Source organism: Gracilinanus agilis, chromosome 2 (assembly GCF_016433145.1).
Source record: "Gracilinanus agilis isolate LMUSP501 chromosome 2, AgileGrace, whole genome shotgun sequence".
In the NCBI taxonomy this organism is placed as follows: Eukaryota; Metazoa; Chordata; class Mammalia; order Didelphimorphia; family Didelphidae; genus Gracilinanus; species Gracilinanus agilis.
Window position 1 is genome coordinate 574,059,308 of NC_058131.1, and position 12,409 is coordinate 574,071,716.

Below are 12,409 nucleotides of genomic sequence, written 5' to 3' on the forward strand. Positions count from 1 at the left end.
TGAACAAATTGTGGTATATGTTGGTGATGGAATACTATTGTGCTCAAAGAAATAATAAACTGGAGGAATTCCATGTGAACTGGAAAGACCTCCAGGAATTGATGCAGAGTGAAAGGAGCAGAGCCAGAAGAATATTGTACACAGAGACTGATATATTATGGTAAAATCGAATGTAATGGACTTCTGTACTAGCAGCAATGCAATGACCCAAGACAATTCGGAGGGATTTATGGAAAGGAACACTATCCACATTCAGAAGAATAACTGCAGGAGTAGAAACACAGAAGAAAAACAACTGCATGGACGCTTGGGTTGATGAGAATATGATTGAGGATGTAGACCTGAAAAGACCACACCCATGTAACTATCAATAATGTGTAAATAAGTCTTCTCTGACCACACCAGTGGAAATGCGAATTAGCTACAGCAGGGGGAGGGGGTGAGTCGGGGGATGGGGGGAGTGAAGGGGGTGAAAGGTAAAGTAAAAACATGACTTATGTAACCAGGGAAATTTTTTCTAAAAATAAAAAATTATTAAAAAAAAAAAAAACAAAGCTCTAGCAGCTATGTCTCTAAGACATGGTGGGTTTCCTGAAGCTACTGGGTTCAGCTGTGCCAAATAATAAGCAACTAGATGCTGAATAGGTCCTAAAGTTTGAGGTAAAACACCTGAAGCTACCCCTCCCTGTTTGTGTACATATAAGTAAATGGCTTTTTGTAATCCTTTGTAATCTGAAATGCCTAGAGTAGGGGCGGACAGGATAGCCTGTTTTAATTCTGAAAGAGCTGACAAGTCTTCTGCCTCTATTCTAAGCAGTTCAGGGACTGAATTTTTTTGTCAGAGGTATAAGGGGTTTAGTGATTTCCCCATAGCAAGGGATCCACTACCTATAAAACCCTGTTGCTCCTCCAGTTACCCTCAACTGTTTCTTAGTGGAGGGGACAGTTAATTTATGAATATCTTCAATTGCTTAGGGGAAATGGAGTGGGCACCAGGAGTTAAAACAAACCCTAAATATTCTACTTTGGGGAGACACCACTTAACTTTTGCCTTTGAGACCTTGTGGCCTCTCTTATGTAGCTCTAAAAGAAGATGCTTACTATCTGTAAGATGGGTCCAGTTGGCAATGGTTAAACAATGGAGACACAGCAGGGATTAGCAGGGGGGAGAGGAGTGAGTGAATGGAATTCTTCCTCCTCCCCCTCCTGGAAGTTGCTACCCCTGTAAACTGTTATAACAGAATCCCCTTTTGACCAAAAATGGAGGCTATTTGGACTTGGCTATCCCAGGGCTAAATTGGCTGACAGATAGGGAACAATCCTACAAAAATTAGCAACTTCCACTGTTGGAAGATTATTCCTAAAACCCCAGTAGATTAAGTGCTCAGGATGACTTCAAACAGCAGTCCAGCACTCTGGATTACAGCTATGCTCAGATTTTGCCTGGATGAAGATTTGGCTATGGTAATTTATGAATTAGGTTGGTAAATCCTGAAAATATAACTCTTCACACCCCACTAACTTAACAAGGAAAGGAATTTATTAATTGAGAGAAACAGGGAAGGAGGGATAATTTCTAGGAAGGAGGGTGAGGTAAAACTATCTAGTTCTTCAGGATATTGACAGAAATAGCAATCCCCCAGAGGGGAATGCCTTTGAATAAACTTATTCCCTTAACTCCCTCAAAAATAAACTTTCTCTTAAATCTAATGTTATCAAGTTTAAGATGATGAAGGTAATCTAGATTGTGGATCTATAGTATTAGAGATTGACTGGGATACTGCATATAAGGTATTTTCACAGTGCTCACAGCCTAGTTATAGTCAAATGGAGTATTCAGCAAAGAAACACCTGGCTCCCTGAGGTTAGAGATAAGTTAGCTGAGAAGAAGCAATTCCTACTCCTTTCCCAACCACCCAGCTCCCCAAAGAGTGAGATTACCAAGCTGGGTGTCCTGCTTTTATACCCATATTCTTAACTGCCCCAACTGCCCCCTCTCCTGGAGTTCTGGGGGATACTGTGGAATTCTGTGAGGTAGTTCACCCTACTTAAGATCATGCATGTTACACTATCTTCCTGGCATAATGTGGCATTTGGTGAGGCCAAAAGCAGAACATCTACAAATTGTATCAAACAGCTCTCCTGAAAATTGACATTTTCTAAATCTTGTTTTAAATATTGTGAGAACATAGGACTGTCAACAAAACTTTGTGGTAATTGGAAGCATGTCAATGGCAACATTTCCAGGTGAAGGCAAATATATTCTTGGAATTTTCATGGATAGGGATTGAGAAGAATGCTAAGCACAGATCCACCACAGTAAAGTATATGGCCATGCTGGGAATAGAGGAGATAATTGTGGCTGGGTTTGGAACCACAGGGTGTCTTTTTAAGACGTGATTATTTATAGCCCTTAAATCCTGTACAAATCAATAGACATGTTTTCCATCTGGGTCTAGTTTTGGCTTTTTTACAGGGAGAATAGGTGTATTATATTCAGATTTGCATGGAATTATTGTTCCTTGCTTAATCAATGAATCTATCACTGGGGTAATTCCCTCATGCCTCTTTTGATAGAGGATACTGAGGAATAGAAGGAGGTGGACCACCTTTTGTCTTAATCTGAACAGGAGCAGTTGATTTGAGTAGGCCTACATCAGAAGATGTGGCCCAGAGAGACTCAGGTATATCAGCTGGGATTTCAAAGGTGGGGGGGGGGGCTATTTCACCTCCTGACTGTCTAAAAGAAGTACAGGGAGAAAATTTAAGGATTCCTCAGACAATTCTACCATTATAGAGCCATCCTGAGAGCATGTTATTGTGGGCTCTAAGTTTGCATAAAATATCTCTCCCTAACAAATTTATAGGAGAACCAGGCATTAAAAGGAAAGAATGTTCTACTGATAGGGGTCCCATAGACACCATTCAAGGGAAAAGCTTTGGGACCTTTAGAGGTGCTCGTGATACACCTACTACATTTAAAGTGCCAATAGAATTGCACTCAGAATCAGATTTACTCACCAAAACTGACCTGGAAGCTCCAGTGTTTAAAAGGCAATCATAGTAGATATTTCCAACCTTCAGAGTTACATGAGGTTCATTACTTTGGGGGACAGAATGGACTGGGATAACTAGTGTTAAAACATCAGGGCCTGGGAAATCAAAATTTTCATTCTCTGATTCCAGAGCCCTTTCCCCACCCTCACACCATCAAAAATATCCCTGGCTATTTCTCTGGGGTCCCCCATGCTAAGGGGGATTTCCACCCTGAGTACAGTGTGGATTGTAAGGATTAAAATTGGTAAAGGCTGATATTATGAGGAAAAAATAATATTTTAATTAAAGCCATATTAAAAAAAATATATACGACCATGCCTGACTACTTCAAAAAATGTCGCCCGTCCATATCTCCTCCCATCTTCCTTAAGTAGCCAAAAAGAGATCATCTCAAGGCCAACCTCTGAATTTAAGCTGCGCTATTCGTTGGAGACGTCACCACGTCCAAAACTGGAAACCCACTGGATCATGGAAAATGTAGTTTCAAAGTCCCCCACATGTCCACAGGAAGTTTGTCAAATACTTTTAAATGGGACCCCCTGAATTCCAAATAACACATTTTCCCCTGAAATCCAGCAAAAAAATGATTGGTCTTTTTTTTTGGTGGATCTATAAACATAGTCTACCTCTAAATTGCAGGAATTTGGGTATAAAAGAAAAGGATAAAAACTAGCCGTATTGACAAAAAGCCAATTTGGGGCAGTCCCCTATTGGCATAAGAGTGTACATTCAAAACAAATGCATTCAACTCATTCAACTCCCCATAGTTCAAATCAACTGCCCCCCAAAATTCAATTTTGATCTTCATGATCCAGTGAAGGCTCTTCAGGCATCTTCATGGTGCCTTCACCAAACAGGTTTGTTGTCTGGATTCTGGGGAGATGGCAAAATCCTTATCCTGAAATTACTCTCAAAAGAATTTAAAATTTACATTATAGATTATAAAACATACAATTCTTTCTAAGAATTATATACCTTTTCCCCTGAAATTACTCCTAAAAGAGTTAAATATATATATGTGTGTGTATGTGTATATATATATATATACACACATATACATATTCATATACATATATGTATGTTTTTTTTACATTCTCGATTTTTTTAAAACTTAACACACATCCCCCTGAGGAAAATTCTAAATAACACATTTCTCAGCTAAGGATGCATGGCTGAGTCACGAGGTTGTATGAAATCAATTGGCAAAAGAAATAATAAAAAAATAAAATTCAAATGAAGAAAATGTGCAAAAATGTAAGGAAAATAAACTTATAACAGGCCTTTTAATCAAGGCCCTATTAAAGTGATTTTAAGCAGTTTGCAATTACCCATTCAGGGCCAGGACTATAGAAAATTTTCATTCTCTATATAAGAGAAATACAGAGAATGTCTTTCTCTGGTTTGATTTTTCTGCACCTTCTTAGGGAATGAGCCATATTTATAGCCAATCTTAGGTGCTTTACTAGGAATTTAAGTTAAAGGGGACTCTCATCCTCTAAAATGTTAGAAAAGACTGTGACTCCAAAACTCAAACCTCAGTTTCAAGCCCTTCAGTATTGGCATAGAACTTCTGCAATCCATGATCTGCATGGCCTTTTGCTCCTTGGCACTTTGCAGATTCTCAGTCAGTCTCCAAGACCTCATGGCTCTTTTTAGCACTTCTCCTAGAATCAGACAGAGAGACATTAAATCACAGTCCCAAAATATTTACCAATAATTGACAGGTTACCATAGTCTCAGGCTTTTCAGATATGCATTAATAATATAGCAAATAGATATTTGAATTAAGCTTATATCTCTGTAAAACAAAAAAAAGGATTAACAAAAAATGAGAAAAACTGCTGCTCTTCTGAATTTCTCGAGATCCATATCAGCCCAGTTTGGGCAGTTAGTCTTAAAAATAGTCTTTGACCACCTTACAACAGTTCTTTACAAACTGTCTTCTGCATGACATCCCTTTCTCTGGAAAGATCCAAGTCTATATAACTACCTCCCAGTTCAATAAGCCTATTCATAAACTGGAAGGGGTTTTCATTATGTTTTGGTTTAAGATTTTTGATTTTTGTCCATGTACCAGGTCTATCAGAACAAGCTCTCATTGCATCTAATATTGTATTCCTAGCTAGACATAATTGTAAGTAATCTTTTTTTCACATTTATGTCCCATTTCAGGTCTTCTTTTGGCCACTGAATTTCATCCCCTCCCTGGGCCTCATTAACAAGAGAGAGAATCTTATTTCTTTCTCTTTCTGTTAGAAAGGCGTGGAGCAAACATTCCACATCAATCCATGTGTGATCATAAGTGCAGTAAATTCTGTCAAGCTTTTTTATGACCACAATGGGATCATCTTCAAAAGAAGGAGTATTTATCTTGAATCTCTCAATATCTTGCGGAGTGAAAGGTATATGGTGTTTAATGTTTACTAAATTCCCTTCTTTATCTTAAGTGGGTACTTTCCTTAGGGGGAATAGGCCTTTAAGTGGGCTAATATGGATCTCGAGGAATTCAGAAGAGTAGCAGTTTATGTCTTTAATGGCCATGAAAAGAAAAATGAAGATAACAGTGACTTAGTGGAGGCATTAAGGAAGGAAATAAGAGTAGTAATGGAAAAAATTAAAAAAGAAAAAGCAAATCAAGGAGTGGCCATAGCCCCTTTGCAGGAATCCGCAAATCAACCATTAATGTGTTATTTCTGTGGGAAAAGGGGTCACATAATGATAAACTGTAGAAAGTAGAATCAGGTATATAAAAATATAAATTTTAGGAATAATAGTAATTTTAGAAATAATAATAATAGAAACTCATATAGAAATAATTGAAATGAGGTAAATCAAGACTCACACCAAAACACCCCAAATGGGGTTTGCCCACACGGTACTCAGTGCAAGAATGCCCCTCAGTATGGGCAACCCCAGAGGCATGACCAAAGGAATCTAGATAAATGATGGTACTTGGTAGAGGGAAGGAACCTCAGAGTCTGGAGGTGAATTTTAAGCCTTTTCAGACTGTTCCCCTCCAAAAGTGAAAAAACTCCTGTAATGTAATTGTGTTTTTTTTAAATTTGTAGCCTCCTCCTATAACTGGCCTGGAGATAATACTATTATAAAAGACAAGTTGGACACTGTTTTGGCTGACACATTGTTATGGAATGTGAACTATGAGTTTTTTATTTTATTATTGTTTTTATGTTTGAAATAAAATATTTTATTTTATTAGCCCTAATACCTATGCATACCCAAAAGCTTTAGACTATGGAAACCTGCCCTGGATTGCTAAATATTATGGGACTTCTACTAATAATTGTATCTGATTCCAGAAGAAGGGATCACAAAAGAGTCACTATACTGTGCCAAGAAGCACAAGGTCAAAAAGACCCTATGAGATTGATGAGAATTTGCACCAAGACAGAAGACTTGTTTTGAAATTCAAGGAAGCGGCTGTTTGACATCAGATGCTGGATTCCCCCATGCCAGATTGCTACAGTATCTTAGTTTGGCTGCCATTTTGGCTCCCTATCCTTGAGACTGAAAGAAAAATCAGACCAGGGAATCACATATTTCCCTTTTACTTTAAAAACTAGTCCCCTTTTCCCCCCTCTTCTATGATATGGCAATTTTCTGAAGTCATGGCTGCCAATGGGTAAAGTGCTATATTTCTACAACTGTCCTACAGGCTTGTGGGACAGGAATCACTTTAATTGGGCCCTGATTCAAGGACCTATTATGGGCTTATTCTTGCTTACTCAGAATTTTTATGTACATAGTTTTTTAATTTTTTCCCAAAATTTAATTTTTTTCCTATTTGGTTTTTTTAATGTTTTGAATTTTCTTTTGAGAATTGATTTATATACCCCATAACTCAGTTATGAATCCTGGATTGATCAGGATGTTGGTCAACACCCTCCTCAGGGGGGAATTGCATAATTTTCATAAAATCCAAGATTTAAAATTTTTTTCTGAAAGAAAGTTCAGGAAAAGAAGCTCACTAACTCCCTGAATCAAGAAAGTGAACTCTTTTAAAGAAAGCACAATAAAGAAGCCTGTGGAAACCATACACTGCATCAGAAGATCCAGAATGAACTTCAGGATATAGTGAATTGAACTGAAGGGGGTTGAACACATTTATTTTGAATGTAAACTCTTATGCCAAAGGGGACTGCCCCCAATTGGCTTTTTGTCATTATGCCTACTAATCATTGGCTTTGCTCTCTTCCTCTTTTATTTTCCTCTTATCTCCAACTATTGTAATTTCCTCTTAGAAAATGTAATATTGTATGAACCTCTAGTAAGGTCTGAAATTTTTTTCATGTTTTTCATGTCTTCCCCTACTTCAGATAACTTCAACACCCTCATCACTATATTATTTCTAGCAATGATGTCCTCTTTAAACTATACTTAATCCAATTCAGCTGTTTTCTCCTTTTTGGTTTCTCTTTGGTGCCATTTTTTCCTCCTCTATAAACATATCCAAAACTGTGATGTTAGGGTCCAAATGTAATATGGTTCCACTGTTCTTAGTGGAGAAGAGAGTTTGTTAAGTGATTTTGTAAATCTTTTCCTTTTTTTCTTTTTTGTAGTCCTCCTTCTGTTTTTATCCTTGAATACCCTCGAGATGACATTGATTAGTTCGTTATCTTGCTAAGTTTTCCTTAAATGAGTTTTACCCTGAATTATTAATCTTTACTTTAGAAGACAATACTGTTTAGAAATATCCATCATTCTTATTTGTAAGACATTAAATTCAAGTTAAGAATGCAAACCAATGTTGCCTTTGGCAGCCATCTCTCTGCATTTAGTAAGTAAGCCAGATGTTGGTTGACTAAAGTGTTTCCTTGGTACTTTTGGACACCTTGTTGTGGCAATTAATTTATACTGGTAAACTTAATGAATGGATAAAATTATAATAGTTGATACCAATGTCATTTCTGTTGTCTTTTTTCCATTTTTATTTCATTACTTGCTTAAATAGTTCATAGTTAATTTTAATTTGTACTTTTCTCTCATTTTCTCTTTCTCATTACTATTCTTTCTCTATCTTAATCTTTCATTCTTAGAAACTCAATAGATAGCTTCCCTTAAGACTCTATTCAAGCAGCCTTTCCTAGTCCCACTCTCTGCCTCCCCAAGTTGGTGATAGTCTATGATCCTATTCCATTTTATAGGAATAATGAAAGTTCTGATCTCAGAGGATCATTGTGAGGATCAAATGGGATATTAGTAAAGCACTCTACATTTGAGTTATCATTGTTATTGTTATCATGACATACAATTATCTTCTATCTGCTCTGTATTTATCATTATGTTCCAATTGATATATGTAATCTCTTCCATTAGAATGCAGATTCTTTGAAGGCAAGGACTGTTTTTGTTTTTTCTTTCTTGAGTGCTTAAGATAGTACCCAACACAGAGTAAGTATTGAATTAATGCTGGTTGATCAATTCATGATTTTTAACTAATTATGATCATAGCTGTAACAAATGGATGGTCTGACAAATAGCTGATACCCAGATCAACAACATGACTTCCAATCTATAAAAATATATTTTGTTCTTTAGATGGTTATTCAGTGTCCTGCACCTAACAATTCTTTTTTTGGATAAAGTATTTATGATAGCCTCAAGGGTTCTGTGTAATCTCCTTACAGTCTTTGGCCTCTCTTCTGGACCATGAAGATTTAGAATCATTTAATTCTAGCATGCTTGTGTTGGGAATATCATATTAGGTAAAACAAAATAATTAATGGATTCATGACCTTTTTCGTGTGAGTGTTCCTTTTAATGGTACAAATTACATCCATCCAAGCCTTTTCATCTTGCAATTTTTGTCCATGTTTTCCCATAAATCCTCCATAGAACTTCTCCCCAAAATATCTGAGTCCTTCCTTTAGTTCTTTTAATATCTGATGTATATAATCTTTTTCTATTCTATTATATCTATAGAAATGCTCATTTAATTTGGTGGTAAGGTTAGAATAAAAGCAGATCAGCTGTTTTAGGCCAATCATCGATCATCATTCTCACTAGCTCCATGGTTGAGTATTGGTCACGAGTCAGGAAGTGTACGTGTTCAATTGTTTTAGTTGTGATCCCATTTTGGATTTCACATACTAGAGTGGTTTGATATTGCCTTTTCTAGCTCGTTTCAAAGATGAGGAAGCTGAAGCAAACAGGATCAAGTGATTTAGGGTCACACAGCTAGTGTCTGAGGCTATATTTGAACCCAGATCTTCCTGACTCCGAGCCTTGTTCTCTCTCCACTATGTCACCTAGTTACTGAGGAAGTGTATTAGATTAAAATCCCACCTCATATATTTACTAGTTGCATGATCATGGGCAAGTCTTCTATCTTCTCTTAACATCAGTTCCCTCATCTGTCAAATTAGGGAGTTTGAATTTATTAACTGCTAAGGTCCCTTCTAGTTCTAAATCTATGATCCCATCTCATTTTGTAGGAATAATAAAAGCACTTATCTCAGAGGGTTGCTATAAGGACCAAATGGAATGTTTGTAAAGCACTATATACATTTGAACTATTGCTATTATTGTTATTATAATTATTTCCTAGAAGGTATTCCTTATCATATCTACAGATGGTGTTTACTATTGAAACACCAAACCTAGCTAAGCATGAAGAAGCTCATCATCAGGAGGCTGGTCACTAGGTGGCAGCTTTTTGGGGGCCATGAAACAAAGAAAAATACAAAATGGCTCTTTTAGGCCTGCACAGCCAACTGTCTTTTGCTTCCACAATTTTTTGGTCTAGATATATTATTTCATTCTTGGATGGAACTTTCAGGAAAGGAAACAAAGAAATCAAAGATAAGGGAAAAGGACCTACTTGTATAAAGATATTTGGGGGGGCAGCTGGGTAGCTCAGTGGATTGAGAGTCAGGCCTAGAGACAGGAGGTCCTAGGTTCAAATCTGGCCTCAGACACTTCCCAGCTGTGTGACCCTGGGTAAGTCACTTAACCCCCATTGCCTAGACCTTACTTCTCTTCTGCCTTGGAGCCAATACACAATATTGACTCAAAGATGGAAGGTAAGAGTTTAAAAAAATAAATAAATAAAAATAAAGATATTTATGGCAGTCCTTTTTGTGGTGGCAAAGAACTGAAAACTGAAGGAAAGTCCATCAACTGGGGAATGGCTATGCTATATGATTATGATGGGATACTATTGTGCCATAAGAAATGACAAACCAGATGATCACAAAAAACCCTGGGAAGACTTATATGAAGTGATGCACAGTAAAGTGAGCAGGACCAGGAGAAAACATCGTACTAGTAACAGCAATAATGTACAATGATCGACTGTGAATGACTTAGCTGTTATCAGCCATGCAAGGATACAAGACAACTCCAAGGGAATCATGATAAAAAAGGCTATTGAAGCATATCATTCTTCACTTTATTTCCTCCATGAATTTTTCACTAGTGTAAGTGATATGTATCTTGTTTCACAATGTGATGAACATGGGAATATTTATTATATGATAATATATATACAACTTTATCATATTACCTGTCACCTTGAGGAGGGAGAGAACATGAATCACAAAATGTCAGAAAATGATTATTGAAAATTGTATTAATATGTAATCTGGAAAAAAAATGTAAAAAATTAATTAAAAAAAAAAGAAACTCCCTCTACAAATGCAGATTGGCTGCTGTGCCATAATTTGTAGTTTTTAAGAGTTGCCTGGGACACCCTGAGGTTAGGTAACTTATCCACATTGGAAGTGGGCTTTGAACTAAAGTCTTTTGAACTCTAGGCAAACTCTTTCTCCTTTAGGCCACAATACCTCAACAGGTAAAATAGAAGGGAAAGAAACAGAACTTCTCAGTTTTTAGACCAGTTATAAACAGTAGTTTAAGTATGCATACTACAAATGTGAGATCCTTGTCCAATGCCCAACGTGTCAATTTACTACTAAAGGACTTGATGTTTTTACTACAAATGAAACCATAAGTAAAGAAGCCATAGTTAAATATAAGGATGGTTCTGTTTCTCCTATAAGAAGCAAATAAAGTCAACTTCATCATGCATTCAAAGACAACAGACATCATTCAGTGGAACACTTGGTCATCTTATACTTTGTGGAGTCATGATGAGCATAACCAAAAATGAACATTGGGGAGATAATTGCAATTTCTAAACCAATATCTATTATAAAGGAAGTAGAAGAATTCTATGAATTTGTAAATAAACATATGTATGCTTTTTATGACTTAAACATGATGTCAGTATATATACTAAAATAAGTGTAGAGCAGGTTGAAGTAAAGATATTAGAAAATATAGTTTATAATTAAGAAATTAAAAAGTCTAAAGGCTTATATTCTATAGAGGAACCTCAATTCTAAATATCATAACTATAATCTTCAAGCGAGTTGAAAGGCAAACATGAAATAAGATCATAAAATGGAATTAATTGCCACTAAACATCCAAGAAATGACTGGTAACCAATGAAGGAACTATTTCCAAATGTCTGTCTATAATTGGACCATTGGTTTGTTAGAATAAAATTTAAAAGACACTTCAAATGAGGATAAAGATCAGAAAATAACATGTATAGTTATAACATTTTATATATATACATATATATATATAACAATTATAACATATATATAAAACATATAAATAACTCTGGTCTGACTTGTTAAAATAAGCTATTAAAGTTGATAAATTTTTAAAAAAGAAAAACATGTTACTATGTAAAAAATTACCTTTACTTCCTACATTTACCCTAACAAACAAACCAAAAAAACCCTTAGTTTCTACAGCAAGAAAGCCAAGACCGCCTAGGAACAAACTCAGTCTACGAACATTTGATCTCCTTTCATGTGGAGAGACATGACAGCAAAGGGCAAATATTGTTTAGGATGTAAACTCATTGTGAAACCTTATAGAGGATGTTGGTGAAGTTTATGTGTAACATTGCCCCATAAAACAGTGAGGAGCAGGGGAAGGGAAACTGGGTTTTAAGAAAACTCACTGTGGGACTCAATTAAGCTAGATCATCCTGAGAGCACTGAAGATGAAACTGGAAATATAACAAAAGAATAGAAAATGGTAACAGCTCCATCAGTATTTCCATAACAAACTACTTCATCAATAGATCATAGAACCACAAAGTATCTCGGTCTGTAGAATACTAAAAGAAGAAATGGAATATTGCACCAGAGGGAGCAAGGCTGAGAAGAACCACTAGACCAGACCAAATAACACATATAGGAAATCTGTGTTATAGATAGCATAGTTTTGAGGGCTTGGGATATTGATTCTGAAGATAAATAAAAGAGGAGAAGATAGCTATCAACTGGGAAAAAATATCATAGATGGTATGATTTT